Here is a 16,923-nt window from a genome sequence, read left to right on the forward strand (position 1 = left end):
AGTTTTATAAAGAAGGAATGCCACATGATATATTCCTCTGATGGGAACATTATAAATTATAATAGGTCCAGTAAAAGGAAACAATTAGAAGGTTTGGAGATGTGTTGGGGAGCTCTTTTGTTTTGTTTTTTAAATTAAAACTTTGGCACCTGACCAATGTAACTGTGACATATTATGCCAATTATGGAATTATGACCCTCTGAAAGCATTACCACGAATGCTTATTGTGAAGGTCAAGTATAATTGCACATGAATATTCCATATGCTGGGTACTTGATGTGTTTGAAGACTGCTAAAACGAACCTTAGTAGAGTTACAAAAACCATGCAGAAGAATAACCCAGTGAGTTTCTTGGAGAACAAAACTGCCAAAACAAACAAACAAACAAACAAAACAAACAAAACCAAAAACAACAAACAAACACACACACACACACACACACACACACAAAACAAACCACAATAAAAAAGAAACCAGAGAACAGGAAGTTCTGCAGAGGCAGGTAAAGGAAGCTACAAAGGTCTCAGGTCAGTGAACTAAGGAAGAGCAGAGCAGGCTTGGCAGGAATGGAACATGAATCCCAGCGAGGTGTTTTAAGGAGGCTGTATATCTCCAGACTTGGTACAAATGAGTAAACTGACTTTTATAAAAGAGCACAGGCACTTGCGCAATCCTGAATGGGAAATTTCTCTTCACAGAGACTCCGTGACTGTTTCTTAAACAGGGATGGGCTTAAGTCATTTCTCCTGGCTAGCTGTTCTGTGCTGGTTTGTTTCACACAGGTCTTAGAAGGGCACAGTGGAAGTTTTTGATCTTAAAGTTAGAGCAGGCAGTTGTCAGGAGTCAACAGCTCTGTGTAGAAGGAATGTGTGGATGCATTGCCTGCTGGGAGTTTGGGGCCAGGAAGAAAAAGCACAAAAAAAAAAAAAAAAAAAAAAAAAAAAAAAAAAAAAAGAAAGAAAGAAAGAAAAGAAAAGAAAAGAAAAGAAAGCTCTGGGTACTGTTAATGTGTCCTGTGATTGCTGACTCCTTTGCCTTCTTAGAAAAGTTATTTCCCTTCTTGGAAAAGGATTGCCTCTCCACATTGTTAAGCTTCTTAAGCAGGATGAGCTTGTGCGCTGGCAGCACACACTAATGAGGACGCCAGCGTTAATGTGCTTCCTGTGGTTAAAATGTATATTAATTTGGTATTAAGTGTGAAGCTTGAGATAAGTGTGAAAGAACATCGGCCCTCTGCAGAAATGACAGGTACCAGCTGTGGCCCCTGTTTAACCCGCCAGCCATCAGTGGGCCACGGACTTCAGGACCAGGATGAATGGGCAGTGGGGAAGTCTTACTTGAACGCCATAAGGAATAAGGAAGCTCAAGAAAGGAGACGCGCTTGAGAACCGTCTGCTTTCGTGGGTCGGGAATACAAAGCGCATTTGATACACAACACGGACAAACGTCTTCCCATCGAGACTGTCTCCGTTTCTTCTCTCTCTAGAAACAGCAGCAAGATAAAGAGGGCCTCTTCCCTATTGGAACTTGTCACCATGTTCCTTGTCTATCATTGGCCAACATTCCTTCTTGTCATCTTCATGGTATCACGTGGCCAGACCCACCCACAAAGGTGGGATAGGGCTATCGTGAATCGAAGTGAATACTCACACTGCACAGGCTTGAAAAAGCGGGGGTGGGGGGGGTGGGGGGTGGTCTGATGGGGATCAGGATGGACTGACATGATAGCATTGCCCATTTAAAAAAATGTGGTCTGCCCTATATTTACCCCTCTGCTAAAAGGTCCTTGAGGAGGCAGTGTCCTTGTGAGGAGGAGAAGGGGTCAGCAGAGGCTTGGCCTTGCTGGAGCTGGAGCTAAGGAAGGTTGATGGGAAGTGGAGGTGTCGGGGGTGGGGGGAGGAGAGGATACAGAGGAGCAGCTTTTGGCTGCCAAGGGACAAATTCCTCCTTCTCTTAAAATGGCAGGGAACTGAATTGTCAATAGCAATCTTAGTGTGTGTATTGGAGGGACTGTTGCTCCCCTTTTACCTGATAATTAGAACAGGAAGTCCCCCACACCCACCCCCCTGTCAGAGGGTCAGAGAAGGTGTGTTTGGGTGAACTGTGGGGTATCTGTTTGATCTGTTTGGTCTTCTTTTCTCCACTAACTCATCCGAAGATTTTAGAGTGGGAACCACAAGGCTCACCCAGGGCTGTGTGACATCGGGAAGGTACAGTGGGAGCACCGGGAAGGTAAGGAAGGAGAAGGAGAAGGAAGAAGCAAAACTCGGTAGCTGTCAATCAAACGAGGAAGGAATGAAGGCAGACCGGAAGAGAGGGAGGTCTAAAGTGGGCAACCTTGAATAAATTGCAGGTCTCCGTGAGGGCAACCAATAGCGAACTAGAGTATCCCAGAGTCCCACATCTAAAACAAATGTTCTCCTATGTGAAACAGCGTTAGATGATGACAAAGTGCAGGGTGTGCCACTTGGCAGGAAGGAGCAGAGGGAAAGAGACAAGAAACGCCGTCACTGGTGGTGACTCAGACAAGGAAAAACATGGTCTAAATCATCAATCATGGATATGGCGTCATTCTGAAAACACAAGTGGACGGTGGATAAAAATGAACGCTGTGGGAGTGCCGCATTCTTCAGCGAGTAGCAGTGGCAGGGAGATCAGTCGTTGATCACAATCAAAAGTTATAGAATATGATTGCTTAATGGAACTTTTTCTAGGAGGGCAAGAAATGCTTTATGAGAGGGTGTAGGAGGAATGATTTCAAAATGATGTGGAGCAGTTTGTTTGTTTGTTTGTTTGGTTTTGGTTTTTTCCAGACAGGGTTTCTCTGTGTAGCCTTGGCTGTCCTGGACTCACTTTGTAGACCAGGCTGGCCTCGAACTCACAGCGACCCGCCTGCCTCTGCCTCCCGAGTGCTGGCATTAAAGGCGTGCACCACCACGCCTGGCTGTGGAACAGTTTTTATGTTCTAACAGAAACCAAGGAATTAGTGAAGCTGGGTTGTTTATTTTTTTTAAATAAAAATTTAAATGGAAAATGAGTTTGCATCTTATAAAAATAGTAGGTTGAATTTCTCCCATTTTACATGTTTCCTTTAAGTCATTCTTTCTGCCCTTGAGTTTCTATTGATTTTAGGCTTTCACTTCTGCTGTGTGTCTGTGTAGCTATAAATATAGTTACTAATATGATGCATCTTATATAACATCCAGATCCTGTGAGTCATAGTTCCTAGGAAAACTGGGGGACAGTTAATTATTCATTTGAAGCCATGGGATTAATGGTGATTAACCCAGACGTACACAGCTGGACAAAGGGCAGAGAGGGAGAGACTTTGGAGCACCCTGCCCTAAATGGGCCATTTTTCTCACACCCTTCCCTCAAGGCTCAAGGATCTAAGCAGAAGAGGAAGCAGGAAGAATGTCATATCCAAGGTGGTGGTTGACTCCAGGGAAACAGCATTCTCTAGACACAACGGGACTGATACACACATGAACCCACAGACACTGTGACAACGTGCACAATCTACACAGGTTTAAACCAGACCAAATCCCAGGAATAAGGAAGTGGGCACAAAGTCCTACCTCTAACCAAGAAGTAAGCTATTTGTAGTTGATAGCTGGGAGGCGTAGGAAAATCAGTTCTCTTCAGTGGAGTGACACGGAGTATATCAACCACACCGCAGGGCAGGCCCCATGGCCAGCAGCAATTAGCCAAGCCAAGAGGGACTCCATGTTTTTGTGTGCTTGCTTTGATTTTGAGACAAAGAAGGAACATGAAGTTGGGTGCATAGGGATGGGGAGAGTCTGGGGGGAATTGGGGAACGGGAAAGAATTTGATTTTTAAAAAGATATATGAAATATTAAAAAATAAAGCTCGGTGTGTTCTCCTTTTATGATTTTCTTATTATAGAGCTTTGAGTATATATACCTGAGGTCACGACTAGCAACAAACGAGCATCAGATTAAGCTAAATGTCTATGGCAGCTTTTTATCCATACATGCTTGTGTTTATTGAGCATATCTTATATGCCATACACTGCATTAGGTATAGAGATTTAAAAACAAGTAATCCTTAATCTTTGTCCTTGAAATGCTCTGGACTAAAGGCAAAATCAAATCCATAGATAGCATTGTTGAATACCGTAATGGGACAGGACGCTGTGCATTGCATGGAAGTCATAGAACGTGCCACTTGTTAGTTTTAGTCACCTTGGCACAAACCTAGACATAGCTGGGAAGAGAGGCTTTCAGTTGAGGAACAGCCTCTATCAGATTCATCTGTGGGCCCACCTGTGGAGTATCTTATTAGTTTCTAATTGAGGAAAGAGGTCCTAGTCTACTGTGGGTGGTACTGTCTCTGGGAAGGTGGGCCTGGGCTGCATTAAAAAGATACTTGGCCATGAGCTTGGAAGCAAGTGACTAAGCTGTATTCCTCTATGGTCTTTGCTTTGGTTCCTAGCTCTAAGGTCCTTGAGTTCCTGCTGTGTCTTCCCTTGATGACAGCGGGAAAACCCAGAAACTAAAACAAACAAACAAAACCCAACTGGCTTTTCTTCAGTGTCTTATCAAGGCAACAGGGCAGCAAACTAGGACAGAAGACTTCACAGAGATGACTTCCTGAAATAAGGGAAGTCAGGTAGATACGTGTCAGACAGGCAGTATAGGTAAAGGGCAAAGTAACTGAGGTGAAGTGGGTACAGAAGAATTTTGGTTGTGAGCCTAGACTTGAGCAGCTGAGCCATCTCTTCAGCCTGAGAGCACAGAATAAAGAAAAGGTGAAAGGATACAGGGCAGGGAGCAGGAGAGAAAGCAGACAGTGAGCAGAGCTGCAGGGCTTTAGATACAGTGATTAGCGTTCAGAGTCTAGCGGAAGAGTTAAGCCGAATACGGTTTAAAATAATTTTTTACACTGTAATTTTTTAAATTTAATTTATTTATATGAGTATTCTCTTTGCATGTATAACAGAGGAAGTCATCAAATCCTATTACAGATGGTCATGAGCCACCATGTGGCTTCTGGGAATCGAACTCAGGACCTCTGGGAGAGCAGACAGTGCTCTTACCCGCTGAGCCATCTCTCCAGCCTCCTACACTATAATGTTAATAACATGGATTATAATGGACTCAGGTGAGGTCAGGAAGACTTCAAGACCAGCAGTTCATGTCAAAAACTATTACAGAGACAAAGAAAAAAGAAAACAAACAAACAAACAACACTGATGTTGAGAGAAAACATGAGATATTTAGAAGGAAAAAAAAAGCATGGCTGATGACTGAAAAATAGGTTGGAGAGGTCTTTGCCCACCTGCATGATTCCCACACTCTCAGGCCTAGCTTGGGTCATGTGACTTGTACACAAGCATAGCCAGGTGAGTGCCCAGGTCCCTGCCTTCCTTCATTGTCCCCTTCCTTCCAGGCCTAGCTACGGTGTTAACAGCTTGTACATAGTGCAGCTCAACCCAGCTGGGAGTCACTTTTGCACACTTTCTCAGTAACCACTGAACTGGAATCCATCTCTTCAATAAAAGCGAAAATATTGAACAACTGACCTACCAGGCCTTCACACCTGATCTGAAATCAATGAAGTTTGGGAAATATCAAAAGGCTTGTACTTGAGAGAGAAGGAGAGGAGGGAAGGGCAGGGGCAGAAGCGGGTGTGTGAGGGGGGACTGGGAGGAGAGGAGGGTCGGGGCTGGGATCAGGCTGTAAAATGATTAAATAAATAGGTAAAAAATAAAAAATAAAAAAGTTTAAAAAAAAAAAGAGAGATTCAGGCTAGCATCTCACATCAGACACAGAACCAAAGAGCAAGACACCACATCCAGATCACATCTCTCAAATGCAGACAACATCGATGATCAAGGAGGACCATCCATTCCATTCTACAGAGATGTTCTTGAGGGAGAACTGCCTAGATGAGCCCAGGACACAGAACTTAAAAGATAATCAGGGAGATGATCAAAGAATGTAAGGGATTTAAAGAGAACACAAGGGAACACCCTAGAGACCAGAGAAATGAACGGTTGACGAGAACACGAGTATGGAGCTGGATGGGATGACAAAGGCCATTCAAGATTTTAAAAGTAAATTCGGTTAAGAGGTAGCACCGCCAAACAAAACCCAAACTGAAATGAAGATGGAATTGAAAAACTCTAACCCAATTTGAAAACAAAGGGAAGCCTCACCAGTAGAATGGATCAAGTAGAAGAGAGAAAAATCAGAGATGAAGCAGATTAACTGGACCAGTCCATTAAAGAATTGGATAATTTTTTAAAGAAAGAAAGAAATGAAGAAAATTTGGGACACTACGAAAAAAACTAAATCTATGATTTATAGGCATAGGAGGAGGATAATTCCTTATCAATGGCATAGACCATATCTTAAATGCTATCAAAGAGGAAGACTCCCCAAATTAGAGAAAGGCACATGTATATCAATACACAAAAAGCACATAGTACAAAATAGACAAGAACAGAAAACTCCAAGGTTGAGAAAGAGAGGAAAGAAGCACTCCTTCTTACAATTGTGGCCTCAAAAAAGGTAAAGTATCTAGGAATAAACTTAACCAAGGAGATGAAAGACCTCTACTATGAAGACTTTAAATCACTGGAGAAAGAAACGAAAGAAAACACTAGAAAATGGGAAGAGTTTCCAAGCTCATAGACTGATAGAATTACTCTTGTCCACATGACAATATTACTAAAGCAGCTTGTAAATTCAATGTAATGCCAATCAAAATACCTATGATGTTCTTCACAGAAACAGAAAAAAAAAAAGTTAAAATTCACAGTGAAGCACCAAAGACTCCAGACAGCCAAAGCAACCCTGGACAAGAAAGCAATGCTAGAGGGATTACCATGGCAGATTTAAAGCTATATTATAGCATTGCGGTAATAAAACCAGCAGGGGCCAGGCACAAAAGCAGGCATAAAGTCACTGGAACAAAATAGAAAACCCAAATATTAGTGCACATAATTGCAGCCCTGTGGCATTTGATAAAGACGCCAAAATTAATCTGGGCACTGGGCACGCACCTATAACCCAAGCACTCATGGATGCAGGGGCAAGCAGATCTCTGTCGATTCAAGGCCAGCCTGGTCTACAAAGTGAGTCCAGGACAGCCAGGGCTACACAGAGAAACCCTGTCTCCAAAAACAAAACAAAACAAAACAAAACAAAACAAAACAACAAAAAGATGCCAAAATTACACACTTACAGAAAGAGAACACCCCTAACAAACAGTACTGGAAAAACATGATGTCCACATAGGAAAGAATGAAATTAGAGTTATTTCTACTACCCTGCACAACATTCAATTCCAGTTGGATCAACAACTTCAACAGGAAGCCTGGGATTCTGAAAGTGCTAGATTGGGAAAGGCCACCATACAGCAAATGGGTGCAGGAAAGGACTTCCTCAACACAGCTCCATTTGCCCAGGGAGCGAGGCCAACCACCAACAAACAGGACCTCAAAAAATGTAAAATCTCTTTACAGCAAAGGAAAGGGAGCTGCAGAGTGGGAGGGAATCTTTGCTAGCAACGTATCCAATAAGGAGTTAATATCTAGACCATTGAAATCCCTCAAAAAACTAAGGATTGGGAAAACAAATGGCCCAATTTATAAATGGTCTATGAGTTTGAACAGCGGGTTCTCAAAAGAAGAAATAAAGATGGTCAAGCAATAGCTTTAAAAGGGTTCCCTATCCTTAGCAATCAGGGAAATGCCATCTTTAAATGACTTTAAGATTTCAGAATAACTAAGAACAAGAAAGCAAGCAACAACAAACATGGGCAAGCATGTGGAAAGGGGAGCCCTCATTCACTGCTGGTGGGGTTGCAAACCGGTGCGGTCACTCTGGAAATCAGTGTGGGGACATCTCAAAACGTTAAAAATAGATCTATCATATAACTCAGCTACGCATGTCCTGGGCATATACCCAAAGGCTTCAGTATCCTACTACGGAGACATTCGCCAGGAGCAGAATGGAAACAACCCAGATGTCCTTCAGCTGATGAGTGGAAAATCAAACATACACACAGTAGAATTGTGTTCAGCTGTAAAGAAAATTTGCAGGTAGATGGTTGGCTCTGGAGAATATTATATGGCGTGAAGGAGTCCATATATATTCAGAAAGTCAAATGTTTGTGTTTTTTGTCTTATTTGTGGCACTTCTGGGATATAAGTGAAACTGTTTTGTGTGAATAATGTAACGCTTGCAAGATAGAAACTAGGCACAAAGCAGCTCCAAAGTGCTCCCTAAATGTTTAAGCAGCCTTTGTTTCCCCACTACACGAGCTGTCTCAATGGAGCTGCCTCTGTTCTCAGTGTGCTCACTGCTGCCTGAGGTCTCTTTCATCCCACGGTTCCCACTTTGCTTTCCTTCTCAGGCTCCATTGGCTGTGACAGGCTGAGAAGCAGCTGGGCGGCCACGTAGGGCCACCAGGACACACAGAAGGAAGTTGCGTGCGGGGGGAGGGGGGACAGCCCCCCAGGGGAATTCGATCAGCCCTGCCTGCCTGATCTTACCTCTCCATTACGAGGGCTGGCAGTCTTGTTTTTTCCTTTTCTTACTTTCGGTTTGCCATCTCCAGGGACTGGGCAACTGACACCTTCTGGCTAAGGTTACTCCTTGGCGTTGGTAGAAGGCCTCTAACCCTCTGCCTGGACTCCAGCAGCGTTCTTGGGTGCCAGCCATAACCCCCTATCTTTTTCTCTCCTTGAGGAAAAAAAGAAAACCCGGTACCAGAAGGTCCAGTTAAAAGCCCTTAGGGTGGTCACCAGTTTCTCTGAAAATTTCTGGCAAGATTTCATGTAGGACTCTGGGAAATCACACGTGGTGCCGCAAGGCTCCGGGAAAGTTCCTCTCTGGCCTTGACGGTCCCATAACTTCTCTATCCTAGGACACACTTTATCACGTCGAAAGGAGTCCCAGATTAGAGGGCTGCGGGCCTTGCTCAGGGCCCACTGCCTGAGATTTGCCCAAAGAGAAGCCATCTCCTTTTGGGAAGATGCCCTGGAGGTGGATGGAGGCGGGGGACACTTATGACGCGGGATTCTGGTGGCTCACTTAGCTCACCTGCTGCCAAGAAAGCCGGGGTGGGGGTGGCCCACTACCCTCCTACTCTTGTGGGGCCTCTGCAGAAACTGCCCCACAGGCATCCTTGACCCTGCCCCACCCAAGTGTGCTGCAGATCCTGACACTGGAAAACCACGGGGGGGGGCAAGGGGGAGGGGGGAAGAAAAGAAATAGGATTGGCAGATGTTGAATGCTAACATCTTAGTCCTCTTTGCCTAGATCTGAGATGGTTGGTATCTGCTTACTTCTCTATTCACTTAGACAAGACTATTCTTGTCTCGTCCTCCCGCCAACAGGAACGACGCCGACACCAGGATCCTTCTCAATCACGCTTTATTGAGAGCATCCTTTGACGCTGAAGCAAAAGACCCCGAATGCCTGCGAGCACGCCATTTAAATACTGTCTGGATGTGGCGTGTCAATGTCTCATTGGTTACATTCGGATGCCTCATTAGCATGTCCCATTAGCATGCCCGCAGCCGAGAGGCTGTGTTGGAGTGCTTCATTTGCATATCCCTGTTTGGGAGGGGTGCATTGAGAGGGCTTACATCTGCGCATGTGCAGGAGCTGTAACAGTTGCCATCTCAGGTCGCCGCCATTATCAGGCGTGGCCGCGCCTTACATATTCTTTTTTTTTTTAAATTCTGTTTCTAGAGAAGTGCAGCTAAGTTAAAATGCTTTTAGTTGATGATATACACAGCGGAGTTCCTGACCCTAAAAGGTCTTCACTTAGACTCATCAGGAAGCCAGTCTTAACCACGAAGGCAGAACTTTCCAGATAGTCACTCCTTAATAGAAAGCCATGTCTGAAAGTGTAAGATACTAGGGGATGGCTCCAACTTGACAAACGGAGGCCCAAGCTAACAAATGCAGACAAAAAGGAATTCCAGAAACAGACCATTCACACACACATACAAAAAACCAACCAACCAAACAAACAAAACAAAAACAAAAAAACCCCAACCACCTTACTACTGAAACAAAAACTTGATATAATCAATCAAATGTAAAACAAGACAGTCCATATATTCTAAGGACAAGTGAAAATGATTGTGTCTCTAACCAGGAGCTGGGCAGGGTCACAGGTGGTCCTTTTACAACAGTGCTGTGCAGGAGAAGGTGAGGAGTGGGGAGATGAGAGTCATAGTTATGCAAGAGCTACTGTTCCTGGCCTAAGCCCGTCAAGGTTCCAGAGCATCTCCCAGGACCATCTTCCTGGAAACCAAGCCCAACACATGAAACTTGGGTCCCGGGTGGCACGTAAGCTACGTCCAACCCACAATACAGCATTACTGGGACTGAAGCCGACGTGCTGAGTCAGGAAGGGGGAGAAGTGGCTTTGCTGTGCTATTCCTGACAGAACGACACCGTATACGTAAGAACAGTTTACAAAGACAGCAGTGCTGTGATGGCTTAGCAAGGCCAGGTCTCAAACTAGAAAGGCTACGTGCCCCCTAGCGGCTTTTCTTCTCCCCTCATCTTGTGTAAGTATTTGGCACAGACTGTGGATCTGCTTCTTCGGTTGCAAGTCCCTAAGTGAACGCGAATACATTACAGATGGGATGCTGCGATGGTGGGAAAAAGTCCAGCCATTAAACAATTTTGAATATTTGAGCCCATGAGCTAAGTGATACTTTTTGCCAGAGAATAAATTCTCCTGGGGTGGAGACAGAATGAGGACAACTGGATTGCTTCTGCACCATTTGCATCCCTTTTGGAAATATGCTATTTTTTAAATAGGTTTATTTAGTCTCTGTCTTGACAGATCATGGGACCATGGGCAGGTCCCTCTCGATTTTGGAAATGTTTGTTCATGTCAGACACTGCCACTAATGATTGCCAGTGATTTACTGAGTATTTACTGTATGTTAAACAAAATACCAAATGTTTGGCGTGTCTTCTTTTACTCTTCAGAACATTACAAGGTCAGTAATATGATCACACATATTTATTTTATTGCCAGTTTGTTTTATAGAGTGGCTGATAGTGGGCCTGAACAGAGGCCAAGGAGCAACGGTGCCAGCGTTTGAGCCTGTGTGTGTCTGGATCTGAGACTTGCCTACTCTGTCTTTGTGCTGTGTTGTCTTTTATCATGGGTGTGTTTACATGTGCTCTCTCACACACACAACTGTGTGTGTGTGCGCGCGCGTGTGCATGTGTGTCTGTCTCTTTCTCTGTCTCCTCCCCACACCTCCCCCCCCCCATGCATAAACATCTGCTCCCCCCCCCACCAGCTTGAATTTTCTTGCCCTTTCTCTTCCTCTGCTTTGGCAGCAACAATTCACTGGAGTTCCACAAAACCAGGCCCTGTCAAAGAAACATTTGGTCATGTGAGGCCAACATTACACTCTCATTTGGCCGGAGAAGTTTTACACACACACACACACACACACACACACACACACACACACACACACACACACACCAGAAGCAGGCTGAGGCCATTCTTCCAGGTGGACATGTCACATATTTATTGGCCACTTTAACCAATTAGTACTGAATCCCAGCCTAGTGAGAAATAAACATACAAACCCTAGGTGCTGTAGCACACTGACACTTTAATTAGCAGATTATTGGTAAATTGAGCCCCTTATTGAAAACAGTCTAGATGTTCATCAGCCGATGAGTGGATGATGAAATGGCATATTATTTACACAATAGCATATTATTCATCTGCTAAGTGAAATGAAATTTTGACATTTGCAGGAAAATGGTTGGGGCTAGAAACAAACAGCCTGAGGGAGAAACCCAGACCCAGAAAGACCAACAATGCATTTCTTTTAAATGCTGGTGTTAGTCTAAGTGATGTGGGTTTCATTTAGAATATCCACAGGGGTTAGGTAGTTAATGAGGGACCAGGAAGGAAGAAGGGAAAAAATAGAGTGTTATAAAGGGATAAACGGAAATTAGGATTAAATTGTTTGTTTGTGTGTGTGTGTGTGTGTGTGTGTGTGTGTGTGTGTGTGTGTGTGTGTAAGGGTAGGTAAAGAAGGGAATATGGGGAGGGACAAATAACACTAAAGGCCTTTTGAAACGCTTTATAGAAACTGACTACTGTAGAAGCTTCCTAATGTATATATGTATATATTATGTATATGTATATATATATATACACACACATGGAATTTAACTGGAGTTAACATCTTATGGGGGGGACAGTAGCCCAAGTAGACAACAGTGGGTTACATCTTTTGAGTTGTTGGACAAAGGAGTGCTATGGAGTCCCCCCAGTACTACAGGCCATTGCTGATGCTATTGGGTTTTCCGTGGAGGAGGACCATGCTCCTGAAGGGACCACGCTCATGGAGACATGGAGCTGCCACTCACCTAAAAGCATCATCTCTACTGACCAGCATGTGTGGTGTGGAAAGGCACTACACAAACGACTGCAGAAGAAATGCCATCCATCATCAACACCATCCAACTATGAACCCTCTTTGAGCTACAAGAGCAACCTGCCTACAGGACATACCATTGGGCCAATAGTGGTCCAAGTGTTATGGGAGTATGAGGCCAAGGACCAGGGATTATACAGGTCATGGACCATAGAGGAAAGTCTACTGTAATTATTCTGCTAAATTAGTGGTTCTCAACTTTCCTAATTCTGCAACCCCCTTTAATACACTTCCTCATGGTGTGGTGCCCCCCCTCCAACCATTACATTATTTTCATTGCTACTTTGTAACTCTGCTACTGTTGTGAATTGTAACGTAAATATATGATATGGAGGATATTTGATGTGATATGACCTGTGAAATGGTCATTTAACTACCAAAGGGGTCAAGACCCACTGGTGAAGAACCTCTGTGCTAAATTAACCTAGCAATAAAATGACTCCTAACCACACTCTGCTATATTCACAGATCAGCAAACTGCTGTATCCTCCATCAGAAAAACTCCTTGAAGCGGACAGTGATCTACGCAGAGAGACCCACAACTGGACCACATGAAGACAGTGAGGGACTTTGAAGTGTTCGGCCTTAAACGGGATGTCTGTGCTACATCCTCGAGGCTCAGGGATCTATGTGGAAGAGGAGGTAGCAGGATTGTAAGAGGCAGAGGTGACTCCAAGGAAATCCCACTTTCTAAACAGAACCGGGTTGATGCACATGTGAGTTCACAGAGGACAAGATACCTCACACGAGACCTGCACAGGTTCAAAACAGACAAAAATCCCAGCAGGGAGAAGGGGGAGTGGGCTCGAAGGTCCCCCTCTCAACCAGGAAGCTATTTGCAATTGATTGCTGGAAGGGAAGTGAAGATCAGTTTTCTTGAATGCTCAGGAATAAAATGGACTCCGTGTGTGAATGCACCCTCTGCACAAATGGGCATGTGCACACGCATGGTTTTTTTTGGTCTTCATTTCTTTCTTTTTTAGAAAAGAGAAAGACTATAAAATAAGGGCAGGGTAGGGGGATATGAGAGGAGAGGAAGATATGGGGAAAAGGAAAGAATATGACCAAAATGTACTGTATGAAAATTTAAAAAGTCATTTATAAGAAATAGGGTGAGCCTGTTGTGGTGGCACATCCCCTCACCACTTTTTTTAAAAATCTTGTTTTTTTGAAATGGTTTCTCTGTGTCGCCCTGGCTGACCTGGACTTGCTTTGTAGACCAGGCTGGCCTGGCCCTCACAGAGATTTACCTGCCTCTTCTGCCTCCCCAAGTGCTGGTGTGGGGCCCAGAAGGGACCCCTATTCAAGACCTTTGAGGAACACTGAGGCCTCAAAAGGCTTGATCTAGGAGCTAAGCTGACTCCACAACAGGGCTTCAGTCACTGCTGGTTCGGAGCAGGCCTGAGCCTCCGCTCTTCGGAGGTGGGGTCAGCAGTCCCTGAGAATGCGGGCAAAGAGCGAGCAGCCAACCAGAGACCACCTAGCCACCTGCCCGGAGAAAGATCTAGCCAATTAAAGATGGTTTCTTACTGCTGCTTTAATTAAGAAGATACACTGTGGGTCTGGATAAACTCCTGACCTGGCCCGAGTATCCCGCGGTTAGTCAGTTTGCCTGGGCTCTCTAACCTAATGATTACTTAACCCCCTTTTGGAATTTAAATGCCTTTACAAAGAAAGAGCCTGCCAGCGCATAGGGCGCTAAATACCTTTAAAAAGAGTTTGCTGCTGGGTGTGGTGGCGCAGGCACTTTAATCCCAACACTCAGGAGGCAGAGGCAGGTGGATCACTGTGAGTTGAGGCCAGCCTGGTCTACACAGTGAGTCCAGGACAGCCAAGACTACACAGAAAAACCCTGTCTCGAAAAATTAAAAAAAAAAAAAAAAAGAAAGAAAAAAGTCTGCTAATTCATGGGGTGGGGGTGGGGATGGTGAGGGGTGGGGGTGGGGTGTCGCCATCATGTCTGAATGGTGACACCTGCCCCCTACATGTTGGATTCTGCAGAAAAAATGCTCTTTGCTGTTTGCATACTATTTGGGTCTGGAGTCTTCAGCTGTTGCTGGACACCAACACTGAGGTTAAGGCGTGCACCACCACAGCACTCTGTGAGGCTGAGGCAGGTGGGTTTCCTCAGGTCAACCTGCTCTACCAAAGAGAGACCAGGTCAGCCAAGGCTACACAGAAAAACCTTGTCTCAAAAAACCAACAACTAACTAAGTTAATTAATTAATTAAAATGGTGTGTTCGATGCTATCGGCAATTGGCTTCCACTTACAAAGGAAAAATTTGCTTTCCTTAATGGGCACATTAATCACACTTAAGAGTAGGTTCCGTGCCCAGCAGTAGATTTCCAATGCAAAATGAACGCAATGGTATTTTGTAGACTTTTGTGTCATGTTGCTTTGTTTGGGCTCCCCACCCCCTCACCCCTGCGCCCGTTTTTTGTTGATTTTTTTTTCTTACCAATCTTTTACTTGAATATCATGGTTTCCAACTTTGTGATTTTTTTTTTTTGACTGGAGGTTATGTGGGTGTTTCTTGTGTTTTCCCTTTTTATTGTTTTTTTAGTTGCTGGTTTTGTTTGTTTGCCTGTTAGAAAGGGCGTGGAGTTGGGTGCGTGGGGAAGATCTGAGAGGAGTTGCAGGTGAAATCACGATCAGAGTATGTATGAATGTTTTCAACAGTTTGTTGTGTCTGTGCGCATCTGTTTTCATTACATTTTAGAAGACATGTCCCATGTCCCATATAATTTGCAGTGAAGTGCTGAGATTTGCAGTAAAAAAAAAAAAAACAACAAAAAAACCCCCTTAGCCCAAAGGTTTTGTCTTTGTTGGCTGTTTAAAGATACACAAGGGAATGCATACAGAAGGTTCCTTGGCGGGAGGGACAGACCTCGTAGAGTGTAAGGGCAGCAAGGAGGAAAGTACTCAGTCAGGTTATGACCTTGTGAGCGCAGCAGGGACTTCCTGGAAGAGAGAGGAGGTGGAGCAGCCTGGGACCTTCAGGCTCTGAGCTGTTGTTTACATGGTTTAAGCTCCTTACCTTTCCTGAATCCTGGCAGCCTCACCTCCAAGGTCTCTCTCCAGGCTCCAGAACAGTTTGCCTCATTGCAATCTCATCCTGTGTGTCTCCACTTAGACATGCTGCTGATGCATTTTATACGTAGCCAAACCGAAAGCCAAGTGGTTCTTTCTTCCCTAAATTGCCTTCTGGTTCTGGAGTAATGTAATGGGTGCTTTTAAAGCTATCCCTTCGCCTTACAGATGCTCACATTTCAGAGTCGTCTTTAAGGCTTGGTTTCCACTCAGTTGTCAAATGCAGAGGACTCCTCCTTCAAAACGCCTTTGGTCTGAGCACGAATGGAAACCCAAGGGTTTATAATATTTGTGTTAGGTCTCTCTCTGTCTCTGTCTTTCTTTCAGAGCAACAGGTGTATTTCCTTAAAATAGATTTATTACTAAAAAAGCTGAAACTAAGGTATTTCTGTTCCCTCCTACCCCTCCCTGTCAACCTCCTAACTGCTGTGCCTTTGGAGTTACTCCATTTTGAGAATCTATACAAAACTTCCAAAATTTTGTATACGCTTCCCTGTACACACACACACACACACACACACACACACACACACACCAGTCCGCCAACACTCATGTGCCTGGCCCTTTCCTGCATACGTCATCCTTCCTTCTTCTCATACCCTCTGTCCCATCACCCTGGCACTCACTAGTCCTGTTTGGTAGATTCCAGGGATCTTTAGTCTGCTCTACCCACTTTCCTTTCCGGTGCTGTTGCATACGCAGAGTATTGATCGCATAGATTACAGAATCTCAAAAAGAAATATTCCTAAATTCTAAACATTCCCCAAATGTTTAAACGCTTAGTTTTTTTCTACTCGGGCAAAAGCTGTGCTTTCTCATTCCTTCGAAACCACAGACTTATCTTATGTATCTTTATGTCTTCTGACCTAATCACATAAATGTGTCATTTGGGAATTGGAGATCTCTATAGGGATTAAATATTGTTCCCAGACATTTTTATATCAATGTGGAATGTGAAGCCAGCTAAAAGCACGGACTTGATGTTCACACCAGAAGGCTCTAGGTTTTCAAAAATGGTGCTCTGTGTTAGTAATCAGGCAGTGATGCAGCCACCCCAAGGGCCCTGAGGGCTGTGGGAAAACAGGCAGCTTCCAAGCCACCCCAGAAACGCGTCATTGCCAGATGGCAGGACTCAGGCCCCTTAAGTCACCTGTGCACTCTGCGCATGCATGCGCACATTATGTGCATGGGCTAGGTCACCTTATACAGGGAATTCCTCCCATTCCCCTCCTCTCTCGCCCCTCAGGGGCCTCCAGAGACTGTGTCTGTATGCCTTCTCCAGAATAAAACCTCTCCCGTGCATCTGCTGTGTGGTGTGATTTCTAGTTCGCTGTACAGCCCCACTGCATACACCCTAATACT

The sequence above is a fragment of the Acomys minous genome, assembly GCF_964271855.1.
Source record: "Acomys minous genome assembly, chromosome: 1".
NCBI classification, from domain to species: domain Eukaryota; kingdom Metazoa; phylum Chordata; class Mammalia; order Rodentia; family Muridae; genus Acomys; species Acomys minous.